At 43.8% G+C, this 19,549-nt stretch overlaps 1 protein-coding gene across 3 annotated transcripts in view; it reads left to right on the top strand.

The window, feature by feature from the left end:
• Positions 1-19,549, top strand: part of FAM131A (family with sequence similarity 131 member A) — a 94,057-nt gene that overhangs the window by 22,997 nt on the left and 51,511 nt on the right. The window contains exon 1 of one of the 3 annotated variants that reach the window (XM_069726944.1): positions 13,024-13,049. The exons of the other annotated variants lie outside the window; for them this stretch is intronic. The gene's annotated coding sequence lies outside the window, so the exon portion shown is untranslated. Of the gene's footprint in view, positions 1-13,023; positions 13,050-19,549 lie in introns of those variants that run through there. 3 annotated transcript variants of the gene reach the window in all.

Raw genomic sequence — 19,549 nt, 5'->3', positions numbered from 1 at the left:
TTTCATCCAAAAGTAGATCAGGTTGATCACACAACCCACCCCAGGTCCATGGGCACGCTAGACACCCACAAAGGTATCAAGAATGGAAAGGGTTCAAAAAACTAATCAAGTAATCAAGAATCTACATTCATTTCGTTATCACTTGGCTACAAATATCTTCATCAATATATGCAGAGCCCTAAATACTGGTAGCAAATCTGTACATCAGCTATCTGGCTTCTGGTCATTTGCAGGCATTGGGTAAACTCCTCAGTGACTTTCTTTTTAAGAACTTGTCAAAGAGGTATCTATCTCATGATATTCTTGAAATACAGTAAGAAGGAAATGATTTTGATGTGTACGGTAAGTTTTCTCCCAATAAACCTTAATTTTCAACCAATTTCATGGCTGTAATGATGTAAAAATGACACTTTAGGGTATGTGCACACAATGCGGAAAACGCTGCGGATCCGCAGCGTTTCCACAGCTGCGGGTCCGCAGCAGTTTCCCATGAGTTAACATTACAATGTAAACTTATGGGAAACAAAAAACGCTGTGCCCATGCTGCAGAAAAAAACGCGCGGAAACTCAGTGGTTTACATTCCGCAGCATGTCACTTCTTTCTGCGTATTCCGCAGCGGTTTTACAGCTGCTCCTATAGAAAACCGCAGTTGTAAAACCGCAGTGAAATCCGTAGAAAAACCGCGGTAAATCTGCGATAAATCTGCAGCAAAAACGCAGCGTTTTTGCCCTGCAGATTTATCAAATCCACTGCGGAAAAATCCGCAGTGGACCAACATACGTGTGCACATAGCCTTATTGTTCTCCTTGTAAGCTTTGCCTACCTGGTGACAATTTAAGCAGTTATGCGGTTGCTTTGCAACAATAGGCTGCTGATATCATACTAGATGGTGGCCCGATTCTAACGCATTGGGTATTCTAGAATATGTATGTCCATGTAGTATATTGCGCAGCCCACGTAGTATATTGCCCAGCTACGTAGTATATTGCCCAGTCATGTAGTATAGTGCACAGCCACATAGTACATTGCCCAGCCACGTAGTTTATTGCAAAGTGACATAGTATATTGCCCAGCCACATAGTATACAGCACATCCACGTAGTATATTGCCCAGTCACATAGTATATTGCCCAGTTACGTAGTATATTGCCCAGTGACATAGTATACAGCACAGAGCCACGTAGTATATTGCACAGTGACGTAGTATACAGCACAGAGCCACGTAGTATATTGCCCACCCACATAGTATATTGGCCAGTCACGTAGTATATTGCCCAGCTACGTAGTATATTGCCCAGCCACGTATGTCACAGGTTAAAAAATAAAAAATTAACATATACTCACCTTTCGAGGGCCCATTGTAGTTCGGTCACATGACCGTGACGTCATGGCAGGTCCTTCTCGCGCAGGCGCGCAGGACCTGTAATGACGTCGAGGTCACATGACCGTGACGTCATGGCAGGTCTTTCTCGCGCAGGCACGCAAGACCTGTGACGACGTCGCGGTCACATGACCGTGACGTCACGGCAGGTTCTCGCGTAGGTGCGCAGGCCCTGTGATGATGTCGTGGTCACATGACCGTGACGTCATGGCAGGTCTTTCTCGCATACCATTCTTGGCACCGGAACCTGCCGGAGGTCACCGGAGCGTCGCGAAAGGTGAGTATATAATGATTTGTTATTTTTTAAATTATTTTTAACATTAGATGTTTTTACTATGGACGCTGCGTAGGCAGCATCAATAGTAAAAACTTGGTCACACAGGGTTAATAGCGGAGGTAACGGAGTGAGTTACCCGCGGCATAACGCGATCCGTTACCGCTGGCATTAACCCTGTGCGAGCGGTGACTGCGGGGAGTATGGAGCGGGCGCTGACTGCAGGGGAGTAGGGAGGGACTAATCGGACTGTGGCCGTCGCTGATTGGTCATGGCAGCCATGACGGGTAGCTGGAGAGACCAATCAGCGACTTGGATTCCATGACAGACAGAGGCCGCGACCAATGAATATCTGTGACAGACAGAAGGACAGAAAGATGGAAGTGACCCTTAGACAATTATATAGTAGATCAATTACTTGACAACGTATGAACAAGATGTTCTTTTAGGAGATGTACGTTTTGCAGGCTGAAGAGTAATTTGCATCTTTTTTTGTAATGTGCAAAAAAAAGTCAGTTTTTTTATTTATTTGCCGTGATAAAAAGGAAATGATTTTGGAAACCATTTCTTACATCCCCTGCAGAAAGAAGCAGCTGGACTTTCACTGACAGCACCAATCTGATGACAGCTACATTGCCATCTCTTAATTGATTGATGCAGGGACATTAAGCAATATTGAACAGGCAGTAAAGGGTAATAGGCTGCTCTCACGTAGGTCCTGCCTGCACTGCTGTCACTTGTGGGAGGTCGGCTGGCTGCTGCTGGTACCAGTGGGGAGCACTAATATGACTATTAGGGAGGTGGGTCTTTCAGCCTTCAGGTTGAAGGGGAGGGTCGTTAGGGTGAAATTTACCAACTACTGCGGGTCTGCTGTGACAAGTGGGAGAGTCTTCTGTCTGTTATTACTAGAAGTGATTCCATAATAATTGCTGTGATTATTGAATGAGGAACACAGCATTATTTTGACAACCAATGATGACGGATAGAGCAGTGACTTGTTCTTGGGACGGGGCAATTTTTATTGTAAAAACCAAACATAAATACAATTAAAAAATAGCAATATTCTTCTATTGATGCAAAACTAAAGTCACATGGATTGTACATACAGTCGTTACATAACCAGATTATACATATAAAATTAACTTGTGTGGGGGGAAAAAGATTAAAAATTAACACTTTGCAAAATTAAATCATCATATTTCAGCCAAATGTCTCATTCTTCTATAACTTTACATTTTTCTGGTTCTTTCTTATGATTTTGTCCATCTGAGTTTGCACACTATCTGGTTGACTGCAGTGACGTGTTGGGAGGCCTCGCTGTGTGGGGACACTCAGGTTCTTGTGTGCCAGTGGTAATATTTGATGACGGTGATTATCAGGTACATTTGGCTAGGGGGCATTGTTGTTAAAGGGGTCTGTGTGACTGCAGACTTATAAATTCCTCCAGCGCACACACTGTCTACCGCAGGGATTTGCCAGTTTCAGACCCGGGAATGAAAGGTATGTATGAGGTTTATATACCTGGCGAATGGGCGTGGCCTCGCTCCATAACAGGGTATGACCTCACCCACTGACCGGGGTATATAAAACTCATACAACCCATAACCGGCGAATCCCTGCAGCACAGTGCGTGCGCTTGAGGAATTCATAAGTCTTCAGGCACACAGAGTCACTGCAGACTTATAATTTTTGACGGGCAATCCCTTTAAAGGTAAATTTACTACATGTGTGCATTGTATTTTGAGAGCTTAGATAATACTCCACTTAGCCCATATATAAGACATATGCATTTCTTTAAATTAAATATATACATATATACAGTGGCTTGCAAAAGTATCCACCTTCTTTGGCATTTTTCATGTTTTGTTACCTCACAACCTGGGATTTAACTGTTTTTTTTGTTCGTTTTTTGAGGGATAGCATTCGTTCATGTAAAGAACATGCCTAGAACTGTGAACATTTGGTTTTCTTTTTATTGTGAAGCAAACAACAAATAGGACAAAATAACAGAAAACTTCAGTGTGCATAACTATCCAGTACCTTGTACATCCTCCTTTTGCTACAATTACAGCTGCAAATCACTTTGGGTAAGTCCCTATGAGCGTTCCACATCTTGCTGCTGGAATTTTTGCTCATTCCCCAAGGCAAAACTGCTCCTGCTCCATAAAGTTAGATGGTTTCCTCTGGTAAACGGCAATCTTCAAATCTGACTACAAATTCCCCTTTGGATTAAGGTTTGGGCTTTGACTAGGCCACTCCACAACATTTACATGTTTCCCCTTAAACCACTCGAGTGTTGATTTAACAGTATGCTTTGGGTCATTGTCTTGTTGGAAGGTGAATCTCCATCCCAGTTTCAAATGACAGACAAACAGATTTTGCTCAAGAATATCTCTCTATTTCGCACCATCCATCTTCCCCTCAACTCAGACCATATTCCCTGTTCCTTCTGCCGACAAACATCCGCACAGCATGATGCTGCTATCACCATGTTTCGCTGTAGGGATGGTATTCTTGGGGTGATGAGCTGTGTTTGTTTGGCGCCAAACATAGTATTTACTTTGGTGACCAAAAAGTTCAATTTTGGTCTCATCTGACCACAGCACCTTCCTCCATACATTTGGGGAGTCTCCCACATGTCTTTTGGCAAACTTAAAACGAGCCTTGTAATTTTTGTGTGTAAATAAATACTTTTTTTTTGCCCACTCTTCCATAAAGGCCACCTTTATGGAGTGTATGGCTTATTGTGGTTGTATGTACCGGTACTGATACTCCAGTCTCTGCTTGGGAACTCTGCAGCTTCTTCAGGGTTACCTTTGGTCCCTGTGACGTCTCTCTGATTAATTCCCTTTTTGCCCAGGCTGAGAGTTTTGGTCAGCAGCCTTCTCTTGGCAGATTTGTTATGGTACCATCTTCTTTTCATTTGATGATTATGGATTTGATGGTGCCCAAGGGGATTATCAGAGATGGGGATTTTTTTTTTATAACACAACCCTGACTTGTACTTCTCCACAGCTTTGTCCCTGCCTTGTTTGGAGATCTGCTTGGTCTTCATGGTGTTTGGTTAGTGGTGTCTCTTGCTTAATGGTGTTGCAGCCTATGTGGCCTTTCAAAAAAGGTGTGTATATACTGACAGACCATGTGACACTTAGATTGCACCCAGGTGGACTTCTTATCACTACGCATGTGACTGACTAAGGTAATTTATTGCACCAGAAATTCTTAGGGGCTCCATAGCAAAAGGGGTGAATGCATATGCACATGCCAATGTTTAGTTATTTGATCCCATGAATTGTATTCATTCCTATATTTTTCTCACTTCTCTTCACCATGTATTTATGAATGAATGAAGCACACCATTTAATAAAGATGGAAAGAAAACCCTATGACAGGGTTTACTTAGTATTTTAAAAGTGCCCCCTGGACCTGTTTGGTCACTTTTTTTGTTAATAAAAATAGAAATTGTGGATTAATAACCCATAGGGGCTCAGCAATGTTTTGGTTCAACTGAGAACCTTTTTCAAGTCAGGTTTTTTAGTTATATTTTGAGGTTGGAGGATTCGTCTATGCCTGGAAGGCTTTTGGCACCCAAATTATTGCATGGTTTGCTAGTGCAGACTGTATATATACGGTATATATTTTTTTTCTCACTGGCAAAATGATCTTTCTAGCTCTTTGAATTGAGTTTGGTTCTATTGCAAAGTTTGTGTGTATATATTTGTGTGTGTATACATATATGTATATATAAATATAAAATAAATGAATATTATATGTATATAATGCACAGGCAGCTGTTAGGCTGTACTGAATGTGGGTAATCACACAGGTGCAACTGCTGGTCCCAGTGCCATAAGCATATGGCTCTCGGTCCTAATGTCTAAGTTCCAGTGTTGTAAATTTCTGTCAGAGTTGCCTAGAAAGGCTCAATAAAATGATTGTGATGAGGGTGTCTGTCCCTGTGAAATGCTGCCTGTAGCCCCGGCGGCATGAATCACATGACCGGTGACTTGTTTAAACTTGACTTTACTCTTATACCCTTATGTTCAGCAATTACATTTAGTCTTTCTCTAGTAGTAATAGATTTTTTTTGTCTAGACTCTTCTTCTCAATTTCATAATTTCACATTAGCCTTAAAGGGAACCTGTCACCCCGTTTTTTCAGATTGAGCTATAAATACTGTTAAATAGGGCCTGCGCTGTGCGTTACTATAGTGTATGTAGTGTACCCTGATTCCCCATGTATGCTGAGAAATACATTACCAAAGTCGCCGTTTTCGCCTGTCAATCAGGCTGGTCTGGTCAGGTGGGCGTGTTCACAGCGCTCTTTTCTTCTCCAGCTTTCCGTTGGTGGCGTAGTGGTGTGCGCATGTCCAATTTCCGAATTCCCTGCGCCCACGTGAAGACACAGCGCGCGATCTGCGCTGTAATCCCTTGCATCGGTGGGGGCGGCCATCTTCCTGGGGCCGCGCGTGCGCAGATGGAGTGCTCTGCTGCACGGGGCTTCAGGAAAATGGCCGCGGGATGCCGCGCGTGCGCGTTAGAGATCGCGGCGGCCATTTTTCCAAAGCCGAGATGCAAACTCGGCTTTGGAAAAATGGCCGCCGCGATCTCTAATGCGCACGCGCGGCATCCCGCGGCCATTTTCCTGAAGCCCCGTGCAGCAGAGCACTCCATCTGCGCACGTGCGGCCCCAGGAAGATGGCCGCCCCCACCGATGCAAGGGATTACAGCGCAGATCGCGCGCTGTGTCTTCACGTGGGCGCAGGGAATTCGGACCTTGGACATGCGCACACCACTACGCCACCAACGGAAAGCTGGAGAAGAAAAGAGCGCTGTGAACACGCCCACCTGACCAGACCAGCCTGATTGACAGGCGAAAACGGCGACTTTGGTAATGTATTTCTCAGCATACATGGGGAATCAGGGTACACTACATACACTATAGTAACGCACAGCGCAGGCCCTATTTAACAGTATTTATAGCTCAATCTGAAAAAACGGGGTGACAGGTTCCCTTTAACGACCTGTCACCAACTCAAAAGTGGCCTATATAAAGGCCATAAAAAGTCACACTAAATAAAATAGGCCATATTTTCTGAAACCAAATGACAAACTTAAAAGAAGAAAAATACTCATGTTCAGAGGATTAAGGGGAATAAAATAGGAGCAAACATTGTCCAGTTTAACAAATCCAGGTTCTCTTTAACAAAGGGGTTGTATAATAAAGAATCCCTGTCATTATGAACTGCAAGGCTTTGGCACCATGACGTGGTTGGCCATTGAATTCAATGGCCAGTAGGTAGTACTTGTGGCGAGCAAGAGTTTCCTGGACCTGTGACATCGAATTGATCGATGCGCAGGTATCTTTAGCTAGAAGACTACCTTTAACTTGTGTCTCCGTCAGATAACTGTATGTATTTGTCAGCTTTCTCCTCCCTATCCCTATGTCTGCTCACTCCGGCATACAGTCACAGACCTTTCACCATGCAGAGGTATCCTGATATTATTATTAGTATTCATTTTTATAGTGCCATTTATTCCATGGCGCTTTACAGGTGGAAGGGGCAATTATAGACAAGCACAATAAACATGAGCAATACAAGGCACACACACAGTGGCGTAACTACAAAGTGAGGGGCCCCGATGCGAACTTTCAAATGCCCCCCCCCCCCCCCCCGCGCCAAAATATTTCCCACCGAAATTCACATTTTCCCTATTCATTTCGCACACTATAGTTGTGTTGCAATGTTGTGTAGTCTGACCTACTACTGCCCTGTACTCGCTGAGAAAAATGATTTTATAACTAACATGTCCCTATAGTAATATGTGCGTCATTTCCAGACCTGTGCAGTGTGGGGGTGTATTGGGTGTACTGGTTGGCTCCGGAGCATGCGCACTGCACATTCTGACACTGGCAAGTACACGCAATACTCCCCCACAGTGCACATGCTGGGCTCTGCCCACAGCCGTGTACAGCCCGTACACACACGGCTTCGCTCCGAGAACCCGTACACACACGGCTCCGCTCCGTACACCTTGTACACACGCGGCTCCGCTCCGTACACCTCGTACACACGTGGCTCTGCTCCGTACACCTTGTACACACACGGCTCCGCTCCGTACACCTTGTACACACGCGGCTCCACTCCGTACACCTTGTACACACGTGGCTCTGCTCCGTACGCCTTGTACACACGCGGCTCCGCTCCATACACCTTGTACACACGCGGCTCCGATCCCTACACCTTGAACACACGGCTTCGCTCCGAGAACTCCGTACACCTTGTACACACGCGGCTCCGCTCCATACACCTCGTACACACGCGGCTCCGCTCCATACACCTCTTACACACGCGGCTCCGCTCCATACACCTCGTACACACCTGACTCCGCTCCGTACACCTTGCTCCACTACGCACATACACGGCTCCGCTCTTTACACCTTGTACACACACGGCTCTGTTACATAAACTTCCCCTCATTCAGCACCATGACAATCAAGCACAGCAGAGTCCTGCACACACTGAGGCCACTGATTATGTGACCCCTGACTCCTCCCCTCCTGTGACCTCATCACAGGTCCTGTGCGCATAGAACAGGTAGGTGTGTGTGTGTGTCAGGTGTAAGCAGCACATCACTCACCAGCTAATGCCTGCCATCTCTCCAGCTTCAGTCAGTGACACGCACAGCCCTTCTGCTAGGTCACATGTCCTTCACGGACACGCCCACTCGCCGCACACTGCTGAAAGTCTGGGGAAGCTGTGGGCGTGGCCAGCAGGATGCGTGCGTGACTTGTCTCCTTTCCCTGCTACTTGTTTGCTGGATTGGGCGGGCCCTGAAAACACTGTGGGCCCCGTCGCAGTTGCGACCCCTGCGACCGCAGTTGTTACGCCCCTTGCTCACACAAGTACTCGAGGAGAGAGGACCCTGCCCGCGAGGGCTCACAGTCTACAGGGGATGGGTGAGGATACACTAGGATAATAATCTATAGCTGCAAATTATAGAAAGCCCTTGTCACTCATTACAGAGGTATGATTGACGTCTATATTACCTAAGCACTGTGAAGAATTGCAGAACGAGTGTTGGACTGCATCGCACACACGTCAAGGGGTGTCCTATACCCCTAGTAATATAATCTTTGGTGACCTTTCTGTATGATATTGTTCATGTTATAAGCCAGGGGTTCCTGTGTGTTAAACTATGGTTTCTATGTGGATTGTCAGGATTTGCGTAGTGACATCAGTCAGTGGTGGATCAGTCCGAGGACGGATAGAATGTGCAGGGATAGTGGAGAAGACACAACTTTATCCTTGCGATTACTGAATGATCGTATCCTGTCACGCGCACTGACCTCAGTGTGTTTTCCATGTTCTGATAGACAGCCTCTACCGTTTGACATACTTTTATGACACTTTATTGATGGACTTCCACTTACAGCTAAGGACATCCACTCTTAGTGCTGATTAAGTGGTTGTCAACACAACAAACCAGTGAAGTTGGCAGCGTTCCACCATGGAGTCTGGGGCTTTGTGTCTTAGGAGAGTATATCCACTACAAAGGGCCTCCAAGGGCATGAATGGGAAGTAACAGATGAAACAGAATACTGTATGTGCTTCTTCAATGATGTCTCAGACTTTGTCTTGGGTTGATCCATTTATACTGTCAGAGAAGTGGCATAAAGAATCATACGGTTCCCAAAGTGATTACTTCTAGTTATGTGCTGTCAGTAACGCAGCTTATAGACAGTCACAGGCAGAGTGGTAAGACGTCATAGTATTACATTTTACAAATAATCCTTAAAATGGACTTCCTGGTAAAAGAAACGAGGAACACTATATTTAACAATAAGCTCCACGATTCCAGCCCCTTGGATAGACAGCAGAAGATATTTTGTACTCTCATTTTTGACAAAGACGTGTTGTATAGTATTTTCCGCAAGAAGTGTAAAGCCGCAGGGGTACAGCTGTGATTGGATACTTCATTTATAAAGCCATGTATTTCATTTCCATTGAAATTGGTAATCTTTTTTTAAAGGATTTTCTGCAAAAAATTCTAATGTTGTTCTAACGCACTAATGTCACACAGACTAGACATTATACTAGAAGTCTGAATCAATAGATTAGTGGCAACCCTGTCACATCCAGAAATGCTATATACCTGCTTATATAGGGGCAATCTGCAGGTAAATGGTACTGGGTTACTGAACCCCGTGGAATGGAATAACTTAGTTTAGTATACTGTTCTATACCTTATTTGCCATATTCAGATATAAATCAACTTGTCAGAGTCAACAGGACACTCTTTGGGTCCTTGTCTGGCAATAAAAGTTGATAGTCATATTAAGCATGCACATCAGGAGCTTTCTTAGCATAGACCCTAGATCTGGATAAAAAACAAGATGTGAACAGTCCATAGTGTGTCCAGGGTTAGTAGGTACACATGATCCCACCACCATGGTCCTCCTGTACACAGGCTGCTATGGTATCATGTGTGATATACAGTCTCTCACCAGCACTGACCCCATTAAGTGGATATTCTGTGAAGTAACCCCCAAAAATAGTGGTTTGTAAATGCACTAACTAGCCATGGGAACATGGTTACAATATGACTAGATGGTGGCCCGATTCGATTGCATCGGGTATTCTAGAATATGTATATATATAGCAGCCACATACTATATAGCACAGGCCACGTAGTATATAGGAGCCATGTAGTATATTGCATACAAATAGTACATGGCCTGTGCTATATAGTATGTGGCTGCTATATACATACATACATATTGTAGAATACCCTATGCGTTGTATATAACGCAGCCCACGCAGTATCTAACACAGGCCGCGTAGTATACAGCAGCCATGTAGTATATAACACTGCCCACGTAGTATATAGCAGCCATGTAGTATATAGTACTGCCCACGTAGTATATAGCAGCCATGTAGTATATAGTACTGCCCACGTAGTATATAGCAGCCATGTAGTATATAGTACTGCCCACGTAGTATATAGCAGCCATGTAGCATATAGTACTGCCCACGTAGTATATAGCAGCCATGTAGTATATAGTACTGTCCACGTAGTATACAGCAGCCATGTAGTATATAACACTGCCCACGTAGTATATAGCAGCCATGCAGTATATAGTACTGCCCACGTAGTATATAGCAGCCATGTAGTATATAGTACTGCCCACGTAGTATATAGCAGCCATGTAGTATATAGTACTGCCCACGTAGTATATAGCAGCCATGTAGCATATAGTACTGCCCACGTAGTATATAGCAGCCATGTAGTATATAGTACTGTCCACGTAGTATACAACAGCCATGTAGTATATAACACTGCCCACGTAGTATATAGCAGCCATGTAGTATATAGTACTGCCCACGTAGTATATAGCAGCCATGTAGTATATAGTACTGCCCACGTAGTATATAGCAGCCATGTAGTATATAGTACTGCCCACGTAGTATATAGCAGCCATGTAGCATATAGTACTGCCCACGTAGTATATAGCAGCCATGTAGTATATAGTACTGTCCACGTAGTATACAACAGCCATGTAGTATATAACACTGCCCACGTAGTATATAGCAGCCATGTAGTATATAGTACTGCCCACGTAGTATATAGCAGCCATGTAGTATATAGTACTGTCCACGTAGTATATAGCAGCCATGTAGTATATAGTACTGCCCACGTAGTATATAGCAGCCATGTAGTATATAGTACTGTCCACGTAGTATATAGCAGCCATGTAGTATATAGTACTGCCCACGTAGTATACAGCAGCCATGTAGTATATAGTACTGCCCACATAGTATATAGCAGCCATGTAGCCAACGCAGTATTTAGGGGTGTGGGCACATATCCCTGTTAAAAAAAAAAAAAAAGAATTAAAATAAAAAATAGTTACATACTCACCCCTGGGATCCAACGGCGCTGTGGCGATGGGCATGCGGCTGCCGCCATCTTCCGTTCCCAGGATGCATTGCGAAATTACCCAGAAGACTTAGCGGTCTCGCGAGACCGCTAAGTCTTCTGGGTAATTTCGCAATGCATCTCTGGGACCGGAAGCTGTCGGAAGGCACGAGCGCATCCTCGGACTACGGAGGGTGAGAATAGCAGGTTTTTTTTTATTATTATTATTTTTAACATTAGATTTTTTTACTATTGACGCTGCGTAGGCAGCATCAATAGTAAAACGTTGGGGACACACAGGGTTAATAGCAGCGGTAACGGAATGCGTAACCTGCGGCATAACGCAGTCCGTCACCGCTGGCATTTACCCTGTGTGAGCGGTGAGTGCAGGGAGTGTGGAGCGGGCACTAACTGCGGGGAGTAGGGAGGGACTAATCGGACTGTGCCCGTCGCTGATTGGTCGCGGCAGCCATGACAGGCAGCTGGAGAGATCAATCAGCGACTTGGATTCCATGACAGAGGCTGCGACCAATGAATATCCATGACAGACAGAAGGACAGACAGACGGAAGTGACCCTTAGACAATTATACGGAAGATCCCAATTTTAAAGGAACCTGACACCATGAAAATGGAGTCTAATCAGAAGATATTTTGTTATAGAGCAGGGGGAGCTGAGCAGACTGATATATAGTTTAGTGAGAAAATATTCAGCACAACACCATGTTCACAGGTTCAGTACAGTAGAAACCCGTGCACCAATTCTGTATTTATCACCCACTCCCGAGGTTTGGATTACAAATACTGATGTAAACTACTGACCAAATACAACATGAACATGGCCTAACCTGTATTTTCATCATTTAATCCTCTGCTCTTTTTAGGATTTTGGGTCCAGTGGGCGGTCCTATCAGTGACTGACAGCTTCCTTTGCATAAGAATGCACACAGGGATAGCTGTCAGTCACTGATAGGACCGCCCACTGGACCCAAAATTCCCAGAAATAGTAAAATTTCAATGGTGAAAATGAAAATGCAAGGTAGTGTGCAGTCAGACGGACGTATTTTCCGTGTGAGGTTCGCATCGCAATCCTCAGACTGGCTGCCGGCTATCCTCACCTGAGTGACAGCTGCAAGGAAATACATGCTGTCACGCTCAGGTCAGGAGAGCAGACTGCAACCTTATAATGAATCTCTCTCACAAATCTGTATGTCAATCTGCTCTGCTCCCCCGCTCTATAACATGCTGCCAGCAGATTGGACAGCATTTGTCTGGTGACAGGTTCCCTTTAAAAATGATATTTTATATCATCTAACAGGGAAATGTAATATATATAAAGGGGAAACCCCCTAATGTAAGTATCTCTAATCATAAACCGTGCGGCAGTATGGCTTAATATCATATAAGTCCTTCATTCCACTGCTGAACTTTGTACATTCCGTACTTCTGATCCTCAGGACTTTGGGATTAGTACAGGTTTGTAGTTGGTTTATTAGATACAAATGTTCCATGAGTTTAGAAAATGTAAGAAATGTGTTACTGTATCCAAATTTGTCCTTCTTGGGTCTGTGCAGAAACATTCTGTATTGCTATAGTAACAGAAACTGCGTATATTTCTGCTCTATTTGAAAAATAATTGTAGCGTGTGATGTATTAAATGTAAAATATTGTGCACAATACTCAAGAACACATTTCCTGTTTGCCATATATATATTTTTTAGAAAAACTTATGTAACATAAAACTTTATGAAACAAGGGGACCAAATGTCATGTGTTGTTAGCTTAACCCCTTAACGAACAGAGGTATTTTTGGTTTTGCATTTTAATTTTTTGCTCCCCTTCTTCCCAGAGCTATAACTTTTTTGTTTTTCCATCAATATGGCCATGTGAGTACTTGGTTTTTGCGGGACAAGTTGTACTTTTGAACGACACCATTGGTTTTACCATGTTGTGTACTCAAAAGAAAGAGGAAACAAAATTCCAAGTGCTGTGAAATTGCAAAAAAAGCGCAATCCCACACTTGCTTTTTATTTTTTCACCATGGTCACTAAATCATGAAACAACTGACCTGCCATTATGATTCTCCAGGTCATTACAAGTTCATAGACACCAAACATGTCTATGTTCTTTTTTTATTTAAGTGGTAAAAAAAATTCCAAAGTTTTTTTTTTTTTTTTAAATGTCGCCATTTTCTGATACCCGTAGCATCTCCAATTTTCATGATCTTGGGTTGGGTGAGGATTTATTTTTTGCGTGCCGAGCTGACGATTTTAAGGATACCATTTTGGTGCAGACACGTCATTTCGATCACCCGTTATTGCATTTTAATGCAATGTTGCGACAACCAAAAAACATAATTCTGGCATTTTTACTTTTTTTCTCGTTACGCCGTTTAGCGCTCTGGTTAGTTCATTTTTTATATTGATAGGGAGGGAGTCCGACATCGGCGTACGTTTACACCCAATATCGAAAAGGGGTTAAAGGGGTTATTCTCTTTCAGAAGAGTTTTTCCTAAAACTTCTGTTAGTAGTAAACTGCCTTCCCTAATAGTTGCGCTTTACTCATCTTCCACGGATCCAACACTGAGTCTCTGCCGCTGATCCCAGTGTCTGTTTTTGTCAGTAGTGTTGATGTCAGTCAACGGTGCTATCAGTATCTATGCTCAGAGGCTCCGCCAAGGCAAGTTTATTGTAGGCAAATACTTAAAGGGGTTTCCCCACAAAAAAAAGTTCATATTAATTAATAGATCTTGGAATAATAATAAGTTTCACAATTAGATGTGTTAAAAAAAATGTTCCTGTGCTGAGATAATCTTACAAATGTGCCCCTGCTGTGTACTGTGTAATGGCCGTGTCTGACCGTACAGGGACATGGTCTGATCATACCACATCTCCTGGACAGGGGGGATGTTAAAGACTATACTGACATTACTGCATGGGATCACAAATGATTCTTTTTGTGAGGCAAAACACTTCACTGCCTGTTTTTAAGCAATGTTTTATATCAAAGAAAGCTGCAATCCCATGCTGTAATATCTGTATAATCTCTTTTGCGTCCTCCCCCGCCCAGGAGCTGTGGTATGATCAGACCATGTCCTGCACGGTGAGACACAGCCATTACACAGTACACAGCAGGGGCACATTTATAAGATTATCTCGGCACAGGAACATTTTTTTTTTAAACATCCAATTGTGGAACTCATTCTTACTGAAATATATAGTGATTAAATGTTGATTAGAATTCACTTTCTTCTTGGGAAAACCCCTTTAATATTAAAATGCAACTTGTAATAACCTAATATTCAACACACATACAGTTCAGGGGAGTTCAAGTATGCCACAGTTTAACGTGGAAAACCCCATGTAAATGTAATAGGTAGGTGGTATTGTTAAAGTGCGGTTATTTTTATCATAATTTGTAGAGTCAATGAGCAGAACAGGCTAAGTGCTAATCTTGATGTCAATGTGGCATTACGGTTTCACAGCTTGCTTAAAGTCATTCATTTTGTGGTGCACTGGTCAGCCTGGATTTATATGTAAAACTGAGGATGGTTTAAAATAACTTTTTTCCTCTAGTTTGTTTCTATTCTGAGATATGTTCACAGGCCTTGTGTACTTATATTTGTAGTATACTTATTAAGCACAGATGTCAGGATTAGTGATGAGCGAATGTGTTTGGATAACGTGTTATCCGATGATGCTCGGGTGTTAGCCAAGTGTCTTCGTTTGCTCGAATATTATGTTCGAGTCCCCGTGGCCGCATAATTTGCGGCTGTTAGACAACTGCAAAACGTGGGGATTGCCTGTCTAACAGCCGCGAATCATGCAGCCGTGTGGACTCAAACATATTACATGTTGTCTGAGCAAGATCGCACATCACTAGTCAAAATGAAGGTCGGGGTAAATGCCCTATTTCCAAACTCTAGTATGTAGTGTACAGGGCCGGGACAAGGTATTTTGGTGTGCTAGGCAGATGAAGCTGACACCACCCCCCTCCCCAATGAATCCTCAGCACCCAAGTAAAGGAACGAGTCAGAGGCTAAGGTAAAAGGACCTTAAAGTACCTCCTGTTTTTCACCCCAAAAATGCCCTCAAAAGTAAAAATAAAATAATGTACTTTAGGGATGAGGCTCAACAGAGAGTGGAGCCGTTTGGTTTCAAGTTAAAATGTCCATTATTTGGCAGATAGATAAAGGGATATAGATACACAGGATTGTTTTTAAAGAAGCACTACTCCACCTATCAACATTTTTATTCTCTTAATATATTGCAATCATGATATTTTATGGCACTGTGTACTTATGATTGCTCATTTTGCCTGCTCAGTTAATTCTTTCATGTTCAATTGAGTTTATGATATCACATGATTAAAAACAGACTAGCTAAATCCTACTAAGTCTGGTCCATATACATTTGTATCTCATGAACCTACAACTCCCAGTATGTCCTTTACAATGGTAAAAAGATACTGGGAGTTGTTGTGACCATTCATTGCTAGACTATGGACCATACAGGAATCACAGTACTGACGAGACCGTCAGTATCAACAAGTTAACATGTATATCCAGGTACATTATGGGTGACCTCTTATCTGATTGAGTCTTTTCTTAAGGTACCGTCACACTAAGCGACGCTGCAGCGATACCGACAACGATCCGGATCGCTGCAGCGTCGCTGTTTGGTCGCTGGAGAGCTGTCACACAGACAGCTCTCCAGCGACCAACGATCCCGAGGTCCCCGGTAACCAGGGTAAACATCGGGTAACTAAGCGCAGGGCCGCGCTTAGTAACCCGATGTTTACCCTGGTTACCAGCGTAAAAAAACAAACAGTACATACTTACATTCAGCTGTCTGTCCCTTGCCGTCTGGTTCCTGCACTGACTGCTGGCCGTAAAGTGAAAGTGAAAGCACAGCACAGCGGTGAGTCACACAGCGGTGACTCACCGCTGTGGCTGTGCTCTGCTTTCACTTTACGGCCAGCAGTCAGTGCAGGAACCAGACGGCAAGGGACAGACAGCTGAATGTAAGTATGTACTGTTTGTTTTTTTACGCTGGTAACCAGGGTAAACATCGGGTTACTAAGCGCGGCCCTGCGCTTAGTTACCCGATGTTTACCCTGGTTACCAGTGAAGACATCGCTGAATCGGTGTCACACACGCCGATTCAGCGATGTCTACGGGGAGTCCAGCGACGAAATAAAGTTCTGGACTTTCTTCCCCGACCAGCGATCTCCCAGCAGGGGCCTGATCGCTGCTGCCTGTCACACTGGACGATATCGCTAGCGAGGACGCTGCAACGTCACGGATCGCTAGCGATATCGTCTAGTGTGACAGTACCTTTAGTTTTCGTCTCCATCTTGTCCAGACGCCATGATGACTTTTAACATCCACAGCTTGTCTCTCCAGATTCCCTCTTCTCCAGTCTTCTGCAGCACATCCCCACACAGTGCCCTTTAAAAAATAAGTGTTATTAAAATATCTCCTGCATAAAAATATCTGTCCTTATTATGCCCTAAATATGCCTCATTTGGTATATGACCTCCACACTGTCCGCCTTAATGAGCCACACCATCCTTCCTTATCAACTGCTTGCCTCAATACCATTTCATGCTGCCCCTCTCCATATCTGTGCCGCTATTCACACTATGCCTTCCTACTGCCCACTACATTGTCCTCTCCAAACTATATCCCCCCACATTGTTCTCCTAAACTGTATGATGCCGACCACAGCTGTCCATACAGTGTGATATCCACAATGTCCCCACGATATACACTATGATGTTCACCACAGCCCCCTATACACTATGATTCTCCCCACAGCCCCCCTCACATATCCTGTATAGTATAATATTCCCACACCTCCCAGTATAATGTTCCTCACAGTCTCTAATATTATATGATGTCCCCCACAGCCCCTCTTGTGATAGGTCTCAAAGCCAGACCCTCGTATGCCCTCACAGTCAGCCCGTGTTTTGTCCCCCCACAGCCAGCCCTTCTCAAGTCCCCCCAATAGCTGGTCCCACATATGTCCCACATTCATTGGCAAAATGTACAAAAATAAGGCTTATACTCACCTAACCCAGGCTTCCTGTACACCGCGGCTGCCCTCTATCTTCCTGTACAGCAGTGTATTTTGGATGGTGCGATGACGTCACTGTATTGTGCCATCCGACATCTGCTGCATGCGCCACCTCCAACAGAGCTCAGGCCGAAAGTGGCCGCATTCTGCTGGAGTTCCTGGCAGGGCAGGGATCTGATTGCAGCTCAGGCTCAGGCAAGCTTGCCTGAAGAAGGAGCCACTGTGCTCTGAAAGCTTGCAAACATATTATTTTCTGGTTAGCCAATAAAGGTATCACTCCTAGAATACTTCTGTCATCATTGGGCAGAAAAGTATTCACATCGATTTCTCTGGCTAACACGGTACCGCAATATAATTTGTTATTGTACATCATTATAGAGCATTGAATTCTACTGGAATATACAAAAAGTCTGCATTTATGAGAATACAAAAAAAACTTATACTAACCTAACTGCTAACTTGTTTGGCCCCTCTGATGATCACTGCCTGCTGTCTCATAGTCAGATCTGCCTTTCTCCTTTCGCGATCCACATCTCCTGGTTGGTTCACTCAGGGCTTGAACTTCTGGGCACAACCGGGCCTCAGAGGTAACTACGCATTGTACATCATGTTGTCAAGGACATGCCATGCACAATGACCTCTGAGGCCTGGTAGCACCAAGAAATCTCAACTTAGAGTAAACAAGTTGAAGATGGATTGGCTTAAAAAAAAAGGATCAGATGGCAGGTAGCACTGCTTGTTGGCCTGCGCTTGTGCCTGTCCTCTGGGTTCCTTCCTTTTGCCATCATAGTTGTGGCCTGTTCACTCTAGGCCAAGACTTCCAGTCACTACCAGGCCTCGGAGGTCACTGTACAGCTCATGTTCATGACGTTACAACTAGTGTCAGACTGAAGAACATTGGGCCCACCAGAGAATTTGATTCTGAGGGCCCATCTTTCTCCCTCATTCAAGAGCCCCATAGTAGCTGCAAGTTTTGCACTATGAACTCACCTGAAGGAGAAGGCAAGGTCCACCGGAGGATTCTACAGATTTCTGGTGGGCCAGTGCAACCCTGGTTACAACGTACAGTGTGCAGAGACCCCCAAGGCCTGATTGTGGTTGGAAGTCCAAACCTTGAATAAACCGGCCAGAAAATGGGGCTTGTAATGGTGGAAAGAAGAGGCAGCTCTGCGGACCTGATAACAGACAACGAGCAGTATGGGAGCTTGACAGGTAAACGGTAAGTATAAATTCTTTATTTGTTCTTTACATCTGATGTCATCATGCTCTGGTGTCCCGAGATACCTCAGAGCGTAAGGGACATTAATTTCTTGGACAAAATAGGTAATAATGAATTGGGTCCTTTGTCTCCCCTTAGTGTTTATATATATATACGGTAATTTAGTGTTTACTAGTCACTTTATAATTTGTGTAGTGTTTTGTACAATTTTTTTCCATTGCTATATCATTTATTAGATAAAGAGACACATAATAATTTATCTTGTGAGGTTGGCAATTAGTTCACTGTTAGGGCTGTTCCACTAGGTACAATTACACATAGTAGTGCTACAAATATCGTAATGGAAGAGCTTCTTGTTACAATAAGTTCACACCTTGCAGCTGCATTTATGTCAAGAGTATTCTCGTGATGTGACCAAAAACAATGTTTGAATTGACTGCAGCTAAAAAAACCTTTTTGCTGATGGCCAGATGAGTAGGCACAATGACAGTTCAGTGTGCAGCGGTTACTCAATCGATGACATTTAGCATTCCCTCTAGCACACCTGTGCAATTTGGTGAAAGGGTTCTTATGCTGCAATTTTGAAACTGTTTTTGCGTCAACAGTCACCATCTAAAAAAGGGCCAGCGAATGACAAATTTTCTATAATGTTTGACAGAACGCTGGCGTAAATTGTAGCT

The sequence above is a fragment of the Ranitomeya imitator genome, chromosome 5 (genome assembly GCF_032444005.1).
Source record: "Ranitomeya imitator isolate aRanImi1 chromosome 5, aRanImi1.pri, whole genome shotgun sequence".
In the NCBI taxonomy this organism is placed as follows: Eukaryota; Metazoa; Chordata; class Amphibia; order Anura; family Dendrobatidae; genus Ranitomeya; species Ranitomeya imitator.
Note: the sequence above shows the minus strand (reverse complement) of the source record. Positions and strands in the feature narration are given on the sequence as shown.